Genomic DNA, 19,145 nt, shown 5'->3' with positions numbered 1-19,145 from the left:
ATGAGTAGTTAAAGTGGTGATATGAATGTATGAGTAGTTAAAGTAGTAATATGATAAAATTTATTTTTTTTACTATTTTTTTTTATCAAAGTTATATAATTTTATTATTAAAAATGGTTCAATTTGAACTACAGGCAAAAATTATAGATTTAGATTATATTTTTTCTACTATTTAAATGTAATGTAAATTAAAATAGCATAATCATCCAAATGGACACTCATATATAAAATAAAACTAGTTTAATTTATTTCTTAAATTTATGATACCACATTGATGCAATTATCATGCACAGTCTAAATGATACCACATTGATGCAATCAAATATCTAAAAATAAATGGTTTATGATAAAAATTCCTCCTTCATAAACTTTGGGAGCCTGTCACGGTTTATGCTTAGCTTTCTCTCTTCGTGGAGCTTGCTACGGTTTACACACAAACCACAAACACCATAATTCGTGGTAGTTTGTCACAGTTTATGTTAAAATCATAAACCGTGGTAACTTTCCACGATTTACATAGAAGTGTAAAAATGCACATGTACATAAAGAATTTCTGTTTTGTGTATTTGAGTAAAGCTTTCACCCAATTTATTTATTTAGATAAATTGCCCTTTTTTTTATGTTGTTTGGAGAAGAAAAAATAGATGAAAAAATAATAGAAGAAATTTTTTTTTTGTTTGGATGGAAAGAAAAATAAGAAGAGAGAAAATCATAACCAAATGAAATTACCTTAATACCTTTTTCTACATTATATGTAAATTATCTTATACCAGTGTATTTAAATTATTTTTCAAATAAAAAAAAGTAATTACAGTTACATTTCAAAATTTTAACTTGTTATTTTTATTAACAATAATATTTTTTTGAATTTATCTTTTTATGTTATTTTTTAATGTCATAAATAAAATATATATCATTCTTTTTAAATATACACAAATATAACAAAAACGCAAAAACAAGTAACAATGAACAGGAAAATAGGTGTTCCCTTCTTTTGGAAAGATTGAAATTAGAGAATTTAATTTCGATAATTAAAAGGGTAAATTTGTCTTTTTACTCATAATTTTCTTTCTATCTCACTTTTCTGCCCAATTTTGACGTGAAAACTTTTAAGTGGGTCCCATACATACTTTTCTATTTTCCCTTCATTTTTTCTATTGATCCAAACGAAGGAAAACTAAATTTTTCATCCGTTTTCTTCTTCCCTATTTTCTTTCCTTCCAACTTCATCTCATCCAAACAATTTGTTAGAGTCAATCTGGATTCATAAGTATTTTTTTATTTTATTATTATTTTTATTTTTTATTAAAGATAGAAAAATTCGAACTTAATGTCTCTAAATCATTTTTTTATTTTAATTTATAAAAAATTATAGTATTAATTTTTGGTGTAACTTTTAAAATTAAATTATAATTTTTTAAAAAGTTATTTAAGTATTTATAAAGAAGTTAAAAAAATAACATCTCTTATAATAAAAAGTTTTTTATTATTCATTTTTTAAAATAAGTAATTTTAAAATTAAAAAATCAAACACAAAATAATTTATTTATAAATTATTTTTAATATAAGTATTTATTATTTATTTTTTTTCAAAAAAAATTAATTAAGCATTTTATTCCAACTAAGTCTTAGATTTCTTTAGTTTTTTTTAACTCAAACATTAAAATATAATGAATGGTATCCTAAACTCTCTAAAGTAACATATAAGTTATCCTATTTGATGATTCATATTTTAATTGAGTGTTTATTTTAACTTGAGTTACTTTAATCTCATGAGAGTTAATAATATCTTTGGAAGACGATGACAATCTGACAGAAGAAGAAAATGGAACACCCAATAAGACAGTGTGGTTTATGTATGGGTGAAGATATAGACACAAATACACAAATATTGAAGACATATACATAAAGGAGACACACAATTTTTACTTTATTTGGTAACTATGCACAAGACAAAATATAAATTGCAAATATCAATATTATTCTTATCTCCCAAAAAAATCACCACAGTCACTACTATTAAGGATAAAAGTGGAAAAACTTATGTCTTAACCTTTGTGTCTTAGTGTCTCAATAAAATGGCAGTACACAAATTTTATGTATTTGTGTACCAATGTGTACCATCGTGTCTTTGCTTATTTTATGTATTTGAAAACTAAACATAAAACATGGGTGTGAGTGTGTCACCGTGTCTCAAAATTTGGTGGACACACCCACTAAACAAATAGTGCCTAGGAGGCACAACGACGACAAAGGAGTGGGGAGGAGTAAACGCAATTAGAGAGAGTTGGAGTACCTTCTTTTTTGGAAGAATGATTTGGGAAGAGAAAATAAGACCCCCGATGAGACGGTGATGCTTGAGAGGCGTAATGACGACGACGAAGAAGTGAAGAGGAGTAAACACAATTAGATAGAGTTGGAATACTTTTTCTAGAAGAATGATTTTGGAAGAGAAAACGAAACACCAATGAAACGGTGATGTTTGGGAGGCGCAATGACGATGAAAGAGTGGAGAAAGTAACTCAGGTTAAAATAAACACCCAATTAGAATGTGACACGTCAGAAAAGATAACTTACATGTTACTTTAGAGAGGGGTAGGATAGCATTTACCTTAAAATATTGGTAAATAATTAAAAGCTCTCGAATTAATTTAGATTTTGTTATAAAAAATATTTTTAAATAATTTAAAAATATGTCAAGATATCCAGGTATGATCAAGGAGAATTTTTTCTATAATAAAATAAAAAAATTTATTTAAAAAAAAAATTCTAACTTTAATTTCGAAGATTCTTTTTTTTTTTTTTTTGCGCTTGGAGCAAATTTGTCGCTCCACTCGCATGAGCCTTGTCATTTTCACAAGATTCACCGTCTTTCTCGACGAACTTCAAACAAATTCGCTCAAATATAAGAATTTGAGGTCTCCTCACATTTCGCTTTTCACTGTTTATTATTCACTCTCATGTTTTTTTGTCTTATTTTTTATTTTGGCTGTTTTTCATCTTTTTATCTCTTTAATTCGTTAATTTCAGGTAATTATGTTCTTCTATTCCTTTTGAATTTAATTTATTGTTGTATTATTTTATAGTTTTAACATGTTTGTTTAGTTAGATTAAATTTTCATGTTAGTTATAGTTAGTTTGATAATTATTTAGTTTGATAATTAGATGATATAGTTAGTTTAGATAATGTCAAACGCGCATGTAATTTTGGTAGGAGATTAATAGATGCTAGTTAATGAAAAATTTTATTTAGATTATTTTTGTATTTGAACTAATTATGATTTAGAGTAAAATGATAATTTATGGTTTAGGTGGTTATATTTGTTTCCAATGTGTTTGATAATTAGTTAATTTTTAATTATTTTAGTTATATTATTGTTTCATTTGAGCTAATTATGGTTTAGAGTAAAATTATAATTTATGGTTTTTGTATTTAGATTTATTTCGAATATGTTTGATAATAGATTAGTTAATTTTAAATTATTTTATTCTAATTTATTCTATTATAGTGTAGTTTGATGGCAAAAATATGTTAAGTTACAAGGATACCTTTTATAGACAAAATCGGATTGACCAAATTGCTGGCAGACTTGGCCGAGCAATATACTTTATAACTTATGTCTTTTATATGTTTAAAATTTGTCTTATTACTTGTGGCCTCTGTTTTGTCTGACTCATTGATTTAATTAGTAAGGAACTCAGTATTGCATACGAGAAGAAATTTACTACAAGATTCTCCCGAGAAGATTAAGACACACCTTAGACTAGGAGGATTTGAGCATGTAACATATATGATAGAGTGAGACTATGACTGGGTATTGGTCACTGATTTGATCGAAAGATGGCATCCTGAGTCCCATACTTTTTACCTGTCATGTAGAGAGATGACTATCACCTGCGGGACGTGGAGTATCAATTAGGACTCAACATTGATGGAGATCCAGTCAACGGCTGCATCAGTGGACGGGAGGAGTTCTATGATGGGCACTCTATTGAGGACCTCTATGAGGAGCTGCTTGGTATTGTTCTGGACCCATGATAGACAGTCACAGAGTAAGTGGGCTGTCAATCTCACTTGATTTCGTAATATAGTACCCAACGGAAGACACCTGCTGTGGTACAGCAAAAGACACATCATGCAGATTATCAAAGGTATTTTGTTTCTGGATGCCTCTGACTCTCACGTGCACATGAAGTGGTTGTCTATATTAGATGACCTCGATCGATGTGGGAGATTGTCATGGGAGTCAGCTGTGTTGGTGTGGTTATAAAGCTAGATATGTCGTGCCACAGATTACCATCAGCAGAACGTAGGTGGATGTTGTGGATTACTTCTCTCTTGGGCATATCAACATATACCTTTGTGTTGATTGGAGGGATTTGACCAGCGCCAATTTTTCCTAATTGAGAGGTATTGCTATTATTTTGGTATATTATTTCTTAAGTTAATGGAATAGTTGTGTGATTTCTAAATATCCATGATGTTATAGGTAGGTGAGTTTGGAGCCACTTAATCAAATTCGGTAGCCAATGAAACCCAAAAAATGTTTATGGCATGAAAATGGTATTTTATAATGAAAGATTTTGTCATTGATTCCTTGATCTTAATTTGGTCAGATTATCTATATCTATAAGACTATATTGTATATAATGAGAATTTAAAATGAGTTAGTGTCTAACTTTATTTTTTAAAAATATCTTTCGTTATATATAATTCATACAAAGATATATACTTTTTTACTATTTTTAATACTTGAACCTAAAATCTCTTAATTGTTATAAATTACATGTCATCTCAACTAATTTATTTTGTTATTTTACACATATTTAATAAATAAAAAAATAGTATGTCTATTGATACACTAGTATTTATAATGTTGCTTGATATTAATTCTTTCATTTTTTTTTTTGGATTTTAGTATAAGAGTGATTGTATTCGTTGTACAATTTTGAGAACAAACATTGTGGTATTTAGGGCCTTGATTCAGGCGCATGAAATTTACTCTAGGAAAAACTTTCTTGTTTAATTAAACAGAAAACCACTTAAAACAATATATTACAAGTAGAAATTAAGTTTTTACAAAAGGACTTTTGCTATGAGAAAATACTTGAAACCAAAGTTATATGGGTCTAGACGTGAGGTCCAGACTCCTTTGAATGAAGGCTTTGACCTGTTCACCAGGGTATTGAAGTTATCCAACATTCACGAATGGATGATGGTGGAAGGAGCCTACAAGGGACTCTGTTTAAATTAGTAAGAGTTTTAGGCAGGTTTAAGTGAATTGGGCTTGAAAAATACCTGAAGTTGATTGGGTATTTATAGAGAAAATGATGACTTAGCCATCACTTTTGTATATCTGCACTTATAGTAGTGGGTGATTTTTTTTTGTTCTTAGGGAGGTTATCCCACGTTGTAATGTTTGATTACCTGTAGGTAACATTTGGGATAGTGGGGAGACAAGGCTTTGTTTGTTGCACGAGTTGGGTTAGTCGTTGGTCATAGAACCCGTGCTCCGATCAAGTCGGGTTAGTAGATCTAGGATCCTATTAGATTATATCCGCAAGCTTAATGGGTTGTTCTTAGAATGGGCCAACCTTTATTGAGTCCATGGTCCATAACTCTTTGGGTTAGAGTATGAACAGTGCTTCTGTTGGAAGTTAGGCTTAGAGAGGTCGTACTTCAAGCAAGTGTAGGATGAATCTTCACAGTTATTTGTTAATATAAGTTTGCATACATTCTTGGAGAACTCGACTTGGTAACCGTGCATTGTATTTAAATCAGTAAAAAATTACATTTTTGCCCATATATATATACTTCTCCTTCTACCATTTCTTCTATTTCGCAAACATTCAGTATTCTTCGTTTAATCTCTCCAGCTTTTCTTCCTCCATCCTTGGGCTTTCCAGGGCTTCGTTAACCATACTCTTCCGTGCCATCTTCATCTTCAAGGTTACTATTATTATATATATTTTTTTATTTTTCTGTATGTATGAATGTTGTTGTTTTCTATGCATTTCTTGCATTTCATGTATTTTCTTTAGTAAAAGATTGTGTCCCATCATTTTTACATTTCCCTTTATAGAAAATATTTGATCTTCTTAAAACCATTTTGTCTTCTTGATGTTTTTTGTTTTGATTTCTGGAGATTCTCTTGGTAAATGCATTCTAAATTATGATTTTCTTGTGTTTTAAGTTTGATTCTATTTACTTTTAACCAAGTCGGTAAAAGCATTTTACATTTAGTTGCATTCATATAGATATGTTGCATTTTCTTAAGTTCTACCATTCCTCTTCACCTCCTTTATAGCTTCTCTTGAGTTTAGCATGAGGACATGCTAATGTTTAAGTGTGGGGAGATTGATAAACCACTATTTTATGATTTATTTTGTATTGAATTGAGTGGATTTTATCCATTATTCTCACACTTATTCATATAATTCACATGTTTTACATTTTCCTTTCTAATTTTGTGCTATGATTGAAAACATGCTTCTTTGGCCTTAAATTTGCTAATTTTAATCCTTTTTTATTACCATTGATGCCGTGATATGTTTGTTAAGTATTTTCAGGGTTTATAGGGAAGGAATGGCTTATAGGATGGAAAGGAAGCATGCAAAAGTGGAAGGAACACAAGAAATTGAGAATTTCAGAAGCTGGTAGCGACGCGTACGCATGGGCGACGCGTTTGCGTGACTGGTGCAGCAGACATACGACGTGCACGCGTGGCCGACGCCTACGCGTGACCAAGTGAAAAGTTCAACGACGCGTACGCGTGGCTGATGCGTACGCGTGACGAGCATCACGTGCTGCAATTTACAGAATTCGCTGGGGGCAATTTCTGAGATAATTTTGACCCAGTTTTAGGCCCGAAAATACATATTAGAGGTTGCAGAGTGGGGAAGGAAGGGAGGATCAATCATTCACTTTTCATTCATTCAATTTTAGGTTTTAGATGTAGTTTTATAGAGAGAGAGGCTCTCTCCTCTCTCTAGGTTTTAGGGTTTTTAGTCTTGTTCCTTCTCAAATTCAGATTTCTACCTTACTTTAATTTAGTTTTTCTTCTACTTTTATTTGTTCTAGTACTTTAGTTTATCTATTTCTCTCGTTGATTTCTTTATGTTGCCAATTTAGTTTATGAATTCTTCTTATTTCCTTTAATCCATATTAATGCAATTTATGTTCCCATGTTTATGATTGCTTTCTTTAATTTGTTGTTATTGTTTTCTCTTGCAATTGTTGGTCTTAGATTTTGCTATGTCTTGATAATTTTCTATGCTTTTATTTTGTACCTTCCAAGTGTTTGATAAAATGCTTGGGTGGATTTTAATTTAGATTTTTATGTTCTTGACTTGGATTGATTATTTAGAGACTCTTGTGTTATCAAAAGTCTTTTGTTGATTGGTGATTGAAGATTGTCGGTTAGCTTGAACTTCACCAAAGCTAGTCTCTCACTATGAGTTGACTAGGACTTGTGAACTCAAGCTAATTATATGCACTTGACCTTCCTCTATTGGTTAGAGGTTAACTAAGTGAAGACAATTCACATTTACCATCACAATTGACGATAATAATGAGGATAGAACTTCTAATTCTCTGTCCTTGCTAAGAGCTTTCTTAGTTATTAGTTTATTTTTTTGCCATTTTACTTTCTTGTTCTTTATTTCAAAAAAATCCCAAAAATATACTTCCCCATAACCAATAATAAACTACACTTCCCTGTAATTCCTTGAGAGACGACCCGAGGTTTGAATACTTCGGTTAATTTTATTGGGTTTGTATTTGTGACAAACAATCTAAACGTTGATTGAGGTTTAATTGTCGGTTTAGAACTATACTTGCAACGCAATATTTTTGTGAAAATCTTTACCGACATTTTTCCTCCGTCAGTACACGAAAATGTTAGAAGAGTTCCAACTTACTCAGACTTTTTGTAAAAATCAAAATGAGGAGGAGAACTATGATCTGGTAGCACCTAACCTAATGAGAGAGTATGTTACCCTTTGCTTGACAATTCGGAACCTCATTACATAAATATTTATGAATGCTTCTTTGATAGGATAGGAATTAAGATCCCTTTTATCGAGTTCGAAATGGATGTTGTTTTTGCCACCAAATTAAAGTAGTTCCTTCTCAACTTTACCCAAATTCTTGGAGTTTCATGTGCATTTACCAGGTTGTATACCATGTCTTTAGACTTCCTTTTTTTTCTCCAAGTTTTCTTTTATTTCTTTTACCTTATCAGACTTTTTAGCTTAACCAAAAGACAACAATAGGCATCTTTTCGAGCTCAACAAGATCATAAAATTTTTTCCATTTTTGAGAAATCCTTTCATTATTTAAGAACTATTATTTTAAGCTTTAGCCTAAGGGAGACTTCCAACATTTTTGGTTAAAAGACAAGTTGGAATATATGTTTCATTTGTATTGGGACTCTAAACCCGATGTTGTTCATTATTATTTGAATGACTTGGCTGAGGAAGAGACTATGATGGTAGAGATATTTCAAGAGTGTTGGGCTGATCTCCTCATCTTTCTACCAAAATCTTACTGATTAGTAAGCCTAGTTATGTGTGGACCGAGTTAGGTAAGTCTTTGTAGATTAAATATCTTGCTTTTTCTTATATCTATTCTAACTGTAGATTGTCTTTTCTGTTTTCAAAGATAATAGTTGGCTCTTCAGCTTCATTTAAAAGATTAAAAGCCTCCAAAAAGAATATTGCTCAGCAATAAGCCCAGAAGGCTCAACAAATGCAGCAGATTAGACAAGCATCCTGTCCTTCTCCGACTTCTTCACTAGTTCCTGAAGCAGCACGGCCAGAGGTATAGGCTCCTAAGGCTACTCCTAAGTTTCGTCCTATTCCTAAGTTTCATAAGTCCAAGAAGTCATCAGAGAAAGGGGTTTTAGGAAGAGAAAGACCCTTAGTAGAAAACATGAGAACTTCTTTGATCCTGATTTTGATGCTCAGGATTTTGTAGATGAATGTGTGATGCCTAGCAGTGTTGTTGCTATTGATGATGTGGGTTGGAAAAGAATTTAGAAACTTTGATAAAGGGTAGTGTACCTTTGTTGTGTGTCAAGCTATACAGAAGAAGCTGAAAGAGTCCTTTCCCCGGGGTTATGAAAGTTGAGTTGTCTGAGTTGAGGACTCAAGTTGAGACCCTCCAGAAGGAGAAAAATCAACTTGAGACTAAAAAATATACCTTAGGTCAGACAATGCAATGTTGAAAGAGATGGTGAAGTGGACACAGATTGCGAAGCAGTGCTAGCGGCTAAAAAGAAGGCCAAGGAGAGCCATATATGAGTTTTTGGCAAAAAAATCGAGTTGGAGAAGGAGCTCGAGAAAATGAAGTAAAATTATGAATGTTGAATTTGGAAAACTAATATTTGATTAAAGTGATGAACAAACATTATTAGATAATTATCAATTGTTTGTGTAATTTGGTTGGTTTAGTGTGCAAGAAAATGAAGCCAATAAACATGGCCTAAGAAACAAATCATCAAGCCCACACAAAAACAAACCTTGGTCCATTATAACTAAACCAAGCCTTATAACAAGCCTCTGAACCAAATTAGAGAAAAAAAAAGAAAGATGGCCTAAATCATCCCAAGTCCAATTCGGTGATCACAAAGCCAAAGCCACACTCTTCACTAGGTCACCATTCAGAAAACTTGAACCCAAAATTCATTTCAATTAATTTTTTTGAAGCTTCCACCAAAAGCCAAACACACTCTTCTCTCTCCTCTCTCTTTCGGTCACGTTACTCAACGAAGAAGAAAGAAGAAAAAGAAACTGTAGAAGCTAGGTTATGGAGAAAGAGAAAAAGATTGTTTCTAAATCTAAGCAAAGAAGAAGGACTATAACCAAGAAGCTATTCTCATTTGGTCTGAGAATGTCAAAAGGCTTCTTTTCCCATTTGTGCTACACCAAGGAACTGTGAAGAAATCTACCGAGCCTTAAGCTCAAATGAAGCAACCATAGAGACAGTGTAGTCAAACACGGTCAGAAGCTCATTAAGCCCAAAAATAAAACTTGGGGCCAAAGTCAAGCTCAACGGACAAGATCAATGGAGCTTGAAGAAAAAGGATGAAAAAGAAGGTGAGTTGCATGTCTCAGATTCGGCCTTCTCTCTATTTGTTTTGACCTTGTCAAATTCAGATTGGGTTAGAATCTGGATTTATCCCAGATAGGATTGGATAAATCCTAGGGAATTATTGGTGTTTGTAATCCTGTGAAAAAGATAGTGAAATTTTATCATAATTGTGATGGAGACTGGATGTAGGCTACATTGCACTTAGTAGCTGAACCAGGATATATCTAGGTGTCACTCTTTTTTCTCTACTCTATTTCTATTTTAGGAGACAAAAAATGGAGTCTCTTTACTCGACAGGAGACAAAAGTAAAAATATCTCCTAAGTTATGTTAATAATAAAAAGTAATTTTCAGCAACAAAGGAGGCCAAGATTCAACCCCCTTCTCTTAGCCACTGATAATCATCAATGAGGACTTGGAATACATGTCAATGAAGGTCTTGGATGATACAATAGACAACTTAAAAGCCCAATTTCAAGTTTTGTCTTCCGACTCGATATCTCGATCATAGATCCCGACAAGATTGTGGTCGATGGTCAAATCATCCTTATCCAAAGGAGCAGGAGCTGGATGATCCTATGACTTATTCTTCTGCTCCTGCTCCAATTGACGAAGCCTCCCAGCCTACTGAGGATGAAGCTACTCCTGGCTTTACTTAGTTTTTCCTTTTATATTGTACATTTGATAGCTCGGGTTATGGGATTTTGAACACTTTATTCTGTAATAGTTTAAGTACAATGTTAACTCTCTTTTTTAGAGCCTTTTAACTACATGTTTATTTTCCTATTTCTTGGTTGTTGCTTTTGTTTGTTGTTTTATAAAACTTAGATTGCGAGTTATTTTTTACAATTTTGATCATAGATTGTGTATATAACTCCTACATCCCAACTCGAAACTCGTCACTTTGGTGCCAACGAGATGAGGTCGGTCATAGCTTTTGTATTTTTTTCAAGCTTGAGTGGGTGCGATTAACGAATAAAAAAGAGAAAATAGTTGAATGAATTTGCTTTTTTTATTGATGAAGCAATTTTACAATATATGCATTAGTTGCTACTAAGAGTTTTACAAGTTTTCACTCGTAGCCCCTGCTTTGATACCTCATTAATTTCCTTTAGTAAAATCCTATGAAAAAAAAAATTCATGAAGTCAGAAAAAAAAGTACACCAAGAAGTAAGGTTTTCTATCTAGCTATAGTATCTTCTAAGGTTGAAAGCATGCCATGATCTTGGAATTTCGTTGCCGTATAGATAGGAGATTTGGTAGTATCCCCTTCCTAGGACTTGTACAACCTTGTAAGGACCTTTTCAATTTGCTACAAGCTTTCCTTCCCCGAGAGTTAGTGCTCCGATGTCATTTTAAATTAGGATGAGGTCATATTCATTGGAACTTCTCTTGATGAACTTTCTATTGTATCTGATTGTCATTCTTTACTTCATGACCTCCTTTTTAATCTTAGCTTCTTCTCAGACCTCGGGCAATGACTCAAGCTCTTCTTTGCAAGGCTTGATGTTTCTAACCTCCTTGTAAAATTGGACATGTAGGCTTTCTTCGTTTACCTCTACTGGGATCATACCTTCTATTATGTCGAGTAAAAAAAGTGACTTCAGTTAATTGAGGTTTCATACGATATGCCCATAGGATATGTAGTAGCTCTTAGCCCATTTTCTCTTCATTGTGTCTAACCTTCTTTTCAATCCTACAAAAATGACTTTGTTTGCTGCTTTCGCTTGTTCATTGGCTTCAGGATGTTCCACACTAGTGACGATTGATGAATCCACATTTCATGATATTTATTTTCTTTAATTGAGTGGATTTCATTAACTTTTCTCATATTTATCCATTGAAATAGCATAGTTTTATGATTTCTTCCTAAATTATGTCTAAAAGTGAAAACATGCTTTTTAAGCCCTTAATTGCTAAATTTTATTCATTTTAATTCTATTTGATGTCTTGATATATTTGTTGAATGATTTCAGGCTTACAAGGCTAATATGGATTGGAGAAGTGAAGAAAAAGCATGCAAAAGTGGAGAATTCGTGAAGAAATGGAGTTTGGAGCTTTTCAGCAAGTGTGTGTACGCACAATGATGCGTGTGTACGCACGATCGAAAGTTCATGCAGTCATGCATACGCACAGTGATGTGTGTGTTGAATAGATTTTTGATGGTATAGAATTTCAGAAATGAAATCTCGTTGCAAGTATAGTTCCTAAACCAACAATAATCCTTTCATACAAAAATTTGTTTGTCACAAGTAACAAACCCCCTAAATTAATAACCGAAGTATTCAAACCTCGGGTCGTTCTCCCTAGGAATTGTAATAAAGTGTTCTTGTTATTGGCTATGAAGTATGGTTGGGGTTTTTGAATTAATAGACAAGAAATATAAATGGCAAGGAAAATAAACTAACATCTAACAAAGCTCTTGGCAAGGAATGAGAACTAGAAGTCCTATCCTAGTTATCCTACTCAATTGTGACAACAATTGTCCATTGCTCCCACTTAGTTAACCCCTAACCATGGAGGAAAGTCAAGTGGATGGATTAACTTGAGTCCACAAGTCCTAGCCTAATCATGATGAAAGACTAGCTTTAGTGGCATTCAAATCAATTAGCAACTTCTAATTATCAATCAACAAGAGAATTAGATAACTCAAGAGTCACTAATTACTCTACCTAGGCCAAGAGGAATAAAATCTACACTAAAGCTAAAAGAAGCATTTTATCAGACACATAAAAGGCAATAAAGATAAATATGAATTGCAAGAATTAAAGAGAGATCTAACTACAAAGGCAATAAATCCATAATAGAAAATCAAATCAAACATGAAAAAGCATGGAAATCATAAATTGCATTGAAGGAGAAATAAAGATCTACATAAAAATCCATAAAGCAAAAGGAAAATTGAAGCAAGAGAAGAAGTAGATCTAGATCTAAGAGAAGAGAACTAAAACCTAATCCTAATCCTAATTCTAGAGAGAAGAGAGAGTTTCTCTCTCTAGAAACTAACTTTTCCTCCAAAACTTAAACTAAAACTAAACTAATGATGACTAGACATGTGATTCCTCTTCAGTCCTTGGGTTAAATAGCATCAGAGATGAGTTGGATTTGGGCCTGGGAAGCCCAGAATTCGCCCCCAGCGGATTCACTTTAAGTGGGTCATGTGCGAACACCGACGCGTACGCGCCATGTACGCGTACGAGTCTCTTGACAATTTCCTTTCCACGCGTACGTGTCATATACGCGTACGCGTCGCCATGCGACGTCACAGTCTACGTGTGTGCATCTGCTGCGCTTGCGCGTCGTTGATCTCATCCCAAATCCTTACTTTTTCATTATTTCTCCACTTTGCATGCTTTTCTCTCCATTCCTTTGATCCATTCCTAGCCTTTTCAACCTAAAATCGCTAACACACATATCAAGGCATCTAGTGGAATCAAAGGTGAATTAAAATTAGCAATTAAGGGCCTACAAAGCATATTTTCACACTCAAGCACAAATTAGGAGACAATCATGAAATCATGCTATTTCATTGAATAAATGTGGGAAAAAAGTCATAAAATCCCCTAAATTAAGCACCAGATAAACCCTAAAAATGGGGTTTATCAACCTCCCCACACTTAAACCTAGCATGTCCTCATGCTAGAATCAAGAAGGAAACAAAGGGTATCAACATTTATTCAATGTAAACTAACTAGATGCAACCTAAACTATATGCAACTATCTACATGAAGGCAATTGCTTGGTCAAAATAAATCAATTCCCAAGAAAACATATATAAGCACAAGGGCTAAAGGTATTAACAACCAAGCCAAACCACAATTGAATTGAGCTAGTAAATATTTTTACAAACTTGCATGAAGAGTGATGATTCTAGGTGGAAACATGTAATTGAGCAATCGAACCCTCACCGGAAGTGTTTGCACTCTAGTCGCTCAAGTGTTTAGGGTCGATTCACTCAATTCTCCCCTAATCATGCTTTCCAAGATTTATTTTTCATCTAACAATCATCATTTATTCCATGCATGCATACAAATGTCATGAGGTCTTATTCATCGGTTGTAATGGGATTAGGGTAAAGGTAGGATGCATATTTAGTCAAGTGGGCTTGAAATTTGAATCTTTGACAAGCTTAAACTTCCCACCTAACACCTATGACAACCTATACAATTCAAAGCTAACCTAACTACCCGTTCTTCTCACTTTTTTACATACTCATGCATTTTCTTTTCATTTCACAACACTTATGCATTGATTCTTTATTGAACTTTATTTTGGGACATTTTGTCCCCTTTTTATTTTTTTTTTCTTTTTTCTTTTTCTTTCTTTTCTATTTTTTTCCTTTTCTTTTCCATATATTTTTTCTTTCTTCTTTTGTTTTTCTCATTTTTTTCTTTCTATATACAAGAACATCAATGCGTAAGGTCTAATATTTGATTAATACATGAGCACGCACCCAATTCCCAAATATAAAAATACAAAGCACCCTTTTATCCCAACCAATGTTTCCAAATCTCCCCAAACTTGAATAATAAACACTCTCACTAGGCTAAGCCAATCAAAGATTCAAACTAGGGACTTTTATTATTTTTCACTTTAGACTTGTAATGTGATAAAATAAAGAACAATTGGGTTAAGCATATGCTCAAATTTGGCTAACAATAGAAGGTAAAAGGTAGGCTTATTTGGATGAGTGAGCTAGTGAAACAATGGCCTCAATCATATAAATGCATGTCTACACAAAATAATGGACATAAAGAATCAAACAAATCAAAGATTACAATTATAGAAAGAGAATAATGAACACAAGAAGGAAGACAAGTGGTTATAAGATGTAACCACACTATTAGGCTCAAAACTCACAAGTTTGTGTCCTTAGCTCAAAGACATGATCCACAAGATATATAATTCAAGCAAGTTCTAAAGAAAAGCTTTCACTCAAATCAGTTGAGGTGTCCTATAGATAGAAATCTTAAAAATTTTATTATTTTGACTAAGCTTATTGTGTATATATACGCAAAAATAAGAAAATACAACTAAAAATCCTAAAAGACCTAAGAATGAAATGCAAGAGTGTCGGGATTAGAAACTTGTCACCCAAAAATGCCGATTGGTCGGACGACCTCCCCACACTTAAAAGTTTGCATCGTTCTCGGTGCATTCAAATATGAGCAAGGGGGTACGACGACTCTCCGGATTGCCACCTTCAGCTGGTAGATCAACCGGTTTGCTGCGTGTTCTCTTTCCCGCGTCCGTTTTGGCTTATAATGACTCTATCTTAAAAATAGAAGACCGGATAGTAAGAAAAGTAAACGCAGAAAAACAAAGAAGCCTAAATTGTTGGAATGAGGTTACTCACTAGAATGGAGCGAGTGAATTATTGTGACATTAATAAAAGTAAGTGTGCATTCTAAGTTGCGCGCGGTTTAGAACACATACTAGTATGAAAAGAACTATGTCGCAATTATACAAAAGAGGAACATGCACTTCACTCATTCTAGTGTGCTTGGGGCGCTTTAAACTTGTGGGTTAAACAACCAAACAAGCAATGAAGAAGCATGAAAGCATTCAAGCCATAAACATATAGATGCATATAATCATGAAACACAATGCATTAAGATAAATGCACAACATCAACCATCAAGAACTTGCCTAATCGAGAAAAAGGATTCAAATTACATGGTGGCCAAATCATGCAATTCAAGAAGAGTTACAAGCTCCAAGACAATTCTCATCACTTGGTATTCTCAAAAGGTAAGCATGAAGAACTCAAAACCAAGTAGCAAAATATAACCTCAATCAAGAAATCTAACAAAGATTATAAACATAAGGATGTTAAGATAATATACTGTTCTAATACTCAGCAGCAATGAATGGTAAACAAGATTAACAATTCAACACTTATAATGGAAAATAGAAATTTAAATAAAGATTAGACTAACTAACTAACTACCCAAAAGGAATGGTTATGGATGGTGTTTGGTCAGGTTGGATGATGATTGAAGGGTGGAAAGAGAAGAGAAGAGAAAAGAAGAAGGAAAGAAATGGAAAGAAGAGAAGAAAAGAAGATGATGGAGGAGGGCAATCCACGCGTACGCGTAGGTGACGCATGCGCGTGGATGGTGGTGAATTGGGCGCGACGCGTACGCGTGGGTCACGCGTGCGCGTCGATGGCTTATTCAGAGAGCGACGCGTACGCATCCTCCATGCTTACGCATGGTTGGTTTGTGCCTCCGGCTCAACGTTCGCACAGTACACACACAACTCTCGGGTTTTTGGCTGGGAGGTGAAAATGTGGCATCCACGCGTACGCGCGCATGACGTGTGCGCGTGGATGGTCGAAAATGCTTGATGCACGAGTACGCGTGAGGCACGCCCACGCGTGGATTGTGCTCTATTTTTCAAAATTTTTCTATGTTTTTGCACCATACCAATCCCTCCAAACCTCCAAACAGCTACCGAGACACCATAAAACCTTATTTAACCTACTAAACTACCAAATAAACTCAACAAACTAAACAAAACATGAATTTAAACTAATTACCAATATGTACAAAAGGGAAAATGAAAAGATTTCACCACGGTGGGTTGTCTCCCACCTAGCATTTTTGTTTATTGTCCTTAAGTTGGACTTATGGGGAGCTCCTCATCAAGGTGGCTTGTGCTTGTACTCATCTTGGAACACCCACCAATGCTTGAGCCTCCAATAAACTTCATCATTCACAATTAATAGCTCCAAACTTTGATGGAGTCCTTCACAAACCATGAGCTCCCAAGGTTGATCCACATCTTGTAATCCGGAATCCCATACTTTGTTTTCACACCCATCTTGGAGATGATTATTAGGGATGGCAATGGGTAGGGTAGGGTAGGGTTTGGATCCTACCCTAACCCTACCCGCGGGTTGAGAATCTCTCAACCCTAACCCTACTCGCACCCTAAAATTCTAAACCCTACCCTACCCGCAGAAATATCAATTTTTTTCAAAGTAAATATAAAATTCAATCATTTTAAATTTTATACATATTAATAACATATAAAATAAAAAACTAATGCTCTAAATTACTAAATTAACTAACTAGTTTTAGTGGTTATTCACTTATTGTAAGTCATTACATAAGGGAGGTTGTGGGTTCAAATCTCACTTCCTTCATTATATACCTAATTTTTATAAAATATGTGTTATATATGAGGTGCGAGTAGGGTAGGGTAGGGTACATCTAAACCCGTACCCTACCCTACCCGCAGGCATACCCGGACCGTACCCTACCCTACCCGCAGCGGGTCGGGTAGCCTACCCTACCCGAACGGGTTGGACCGGGTTGGATACCCGCGGGTAGGGTATGAATTGCCAGCCCTAATGATTATCATTAATCCATCCGGGTGGCATGACTTTAGAATTCTCATTTAAGTGACCAAACATTCTCCTAGACCCAAGCAATCTAGCTCTATACCAACCCTTGCTGTTAGGCTTTGAACATGTCACCATAATGAACCTTGATTTATGATGCCAACTACTAACCATCTCTCTCTTGCTCTTAAAGCCACAAATATGTCTAAGTTGTCCACCCGTCTTGAGCAACCCATATTCAAGTGGAATCTTAAAGCTTAGAGATAAGAGGTTTACCCACTTGAATGAAAGAATGGGTGGTGATAGCTTGGGGAGAGGTATCTTCAATATCCTTACAAGCTCTACTCCCTTGTATTCTTCCTTGGTTGCTTCCACCTCTTCACAAACTTTTTCAACTTCAATCCTTTATTCATCAATTTTATCTAACTCTTCTCCATCGCTTAAATCATAAATGGGAGGATGAGAAAAATCTACCTCCACATTGCTCTCTATCTCATTGGGAGAAGGTTCTTCAAGTGCAAAGGATTCACCACCAAGAAAATTGGGTGCATGATCTTCATCTCCAAGGGAACTCAATCCTTGCTTCATTCCTTCCAAGTCTTCATTCAACAATTATTTTGGAGGGTGTGCACTCTCCTCCTCAACATCAAATTCAATCCTTTTGGAGGAATTCTCTATGATTATAGCTTCCCATGGAGGTTCCGCATCTCCTAGGTCTTCAACCACTTCTCCTTTTTCTTCAACAAGCATAGGTTCCTCCAATTATTCTAATACAAAGTGGCATCCCTCATCACCCACCAGAGTTTCCAATCTCTCCTTCATGCTATGCTCTTCACTTGATTCTCCACATGTGACCATGGGAGTGCTTTGAGTGCTCAAGCATTGGGAGGCTAACCGGCTTACTACCTCGGTCAAGGTAGCCACAAATTCTAGTGTCTCCCTTTGCATCTCGCCTTGCCCTTGAAGTATAAGGCCAAGGATTTCATCCATTGAGGATTGGGGAGGGTAGGAGGGTTCATCATTTTGGAGAAAGGGTTCATGGTAGGAAGGTGGTTCATTATGATAAGGATGTGGTAGTGTATATTGCGGTGGTTTTTGGGAGTATTGATATTGGAATGGTAGTTCTATGTATGGCTCATATGGTTCAAAAGGTGGTTGGTATGGTGGATATGGGTCAAGGTCATATGGAGGTGTTTGGTGAAAAGAGACTTGTGAGTGTGGTAGATGGCTATGTTGAGGATATGACTCATAGGCATATGGTGGTGGTACTTGAAAGTCACAAGGGGATTCACCATAGCCATTTGATTGGTATACATCATAGAATGGCTCTTGTTCATAGTATATTGGTGGATGTTGTTGCCATGAAGATTGATCATATGCATATGGCTCCTCCCACCTTTGATTGTCCCATCCTTGATACACATCCTCATTGTAGCTCTCATTTCCTACAATATAGTTAGAACCAAACTCATAGCCAAAGTGAGAATTCATAATAGAAAGAGAAAATAGAAGCTAACACTAATAAGAAAGAATAAAATAAAGTCCTAAAGCTAGCAAAAACTAACAAGCAATCCAAAAATCAAGCTATTCACAATATTTACATATATACAATAACCAACAACATAACACTATTGCGATTCGCCGGCAACGGCGCCATTTTGATGAATGAATTTTTGATGGTATAAAATTTCGCAAATGAAATCTC

The sequence above is a fragment of the Arachis ipaensis genome, chromosome B1 (assembly GCF_059453495.1).
Source record: "Arachis ipaensis isolate K30076 ecotype BB chromosome B1, ASM5945349v1, whole genome shotgun sequence".
NCBI lineage: Eukaryota > Viridiplantae > Streptophyta > Magnoliopsida > Fabales > Fabaceae > Arachis > Arachis ipaensis.
The sequence above is the reverse complement of the archived record's forward strand: the minus strand, read 5'-3'. Positions refer to the sequence as shown.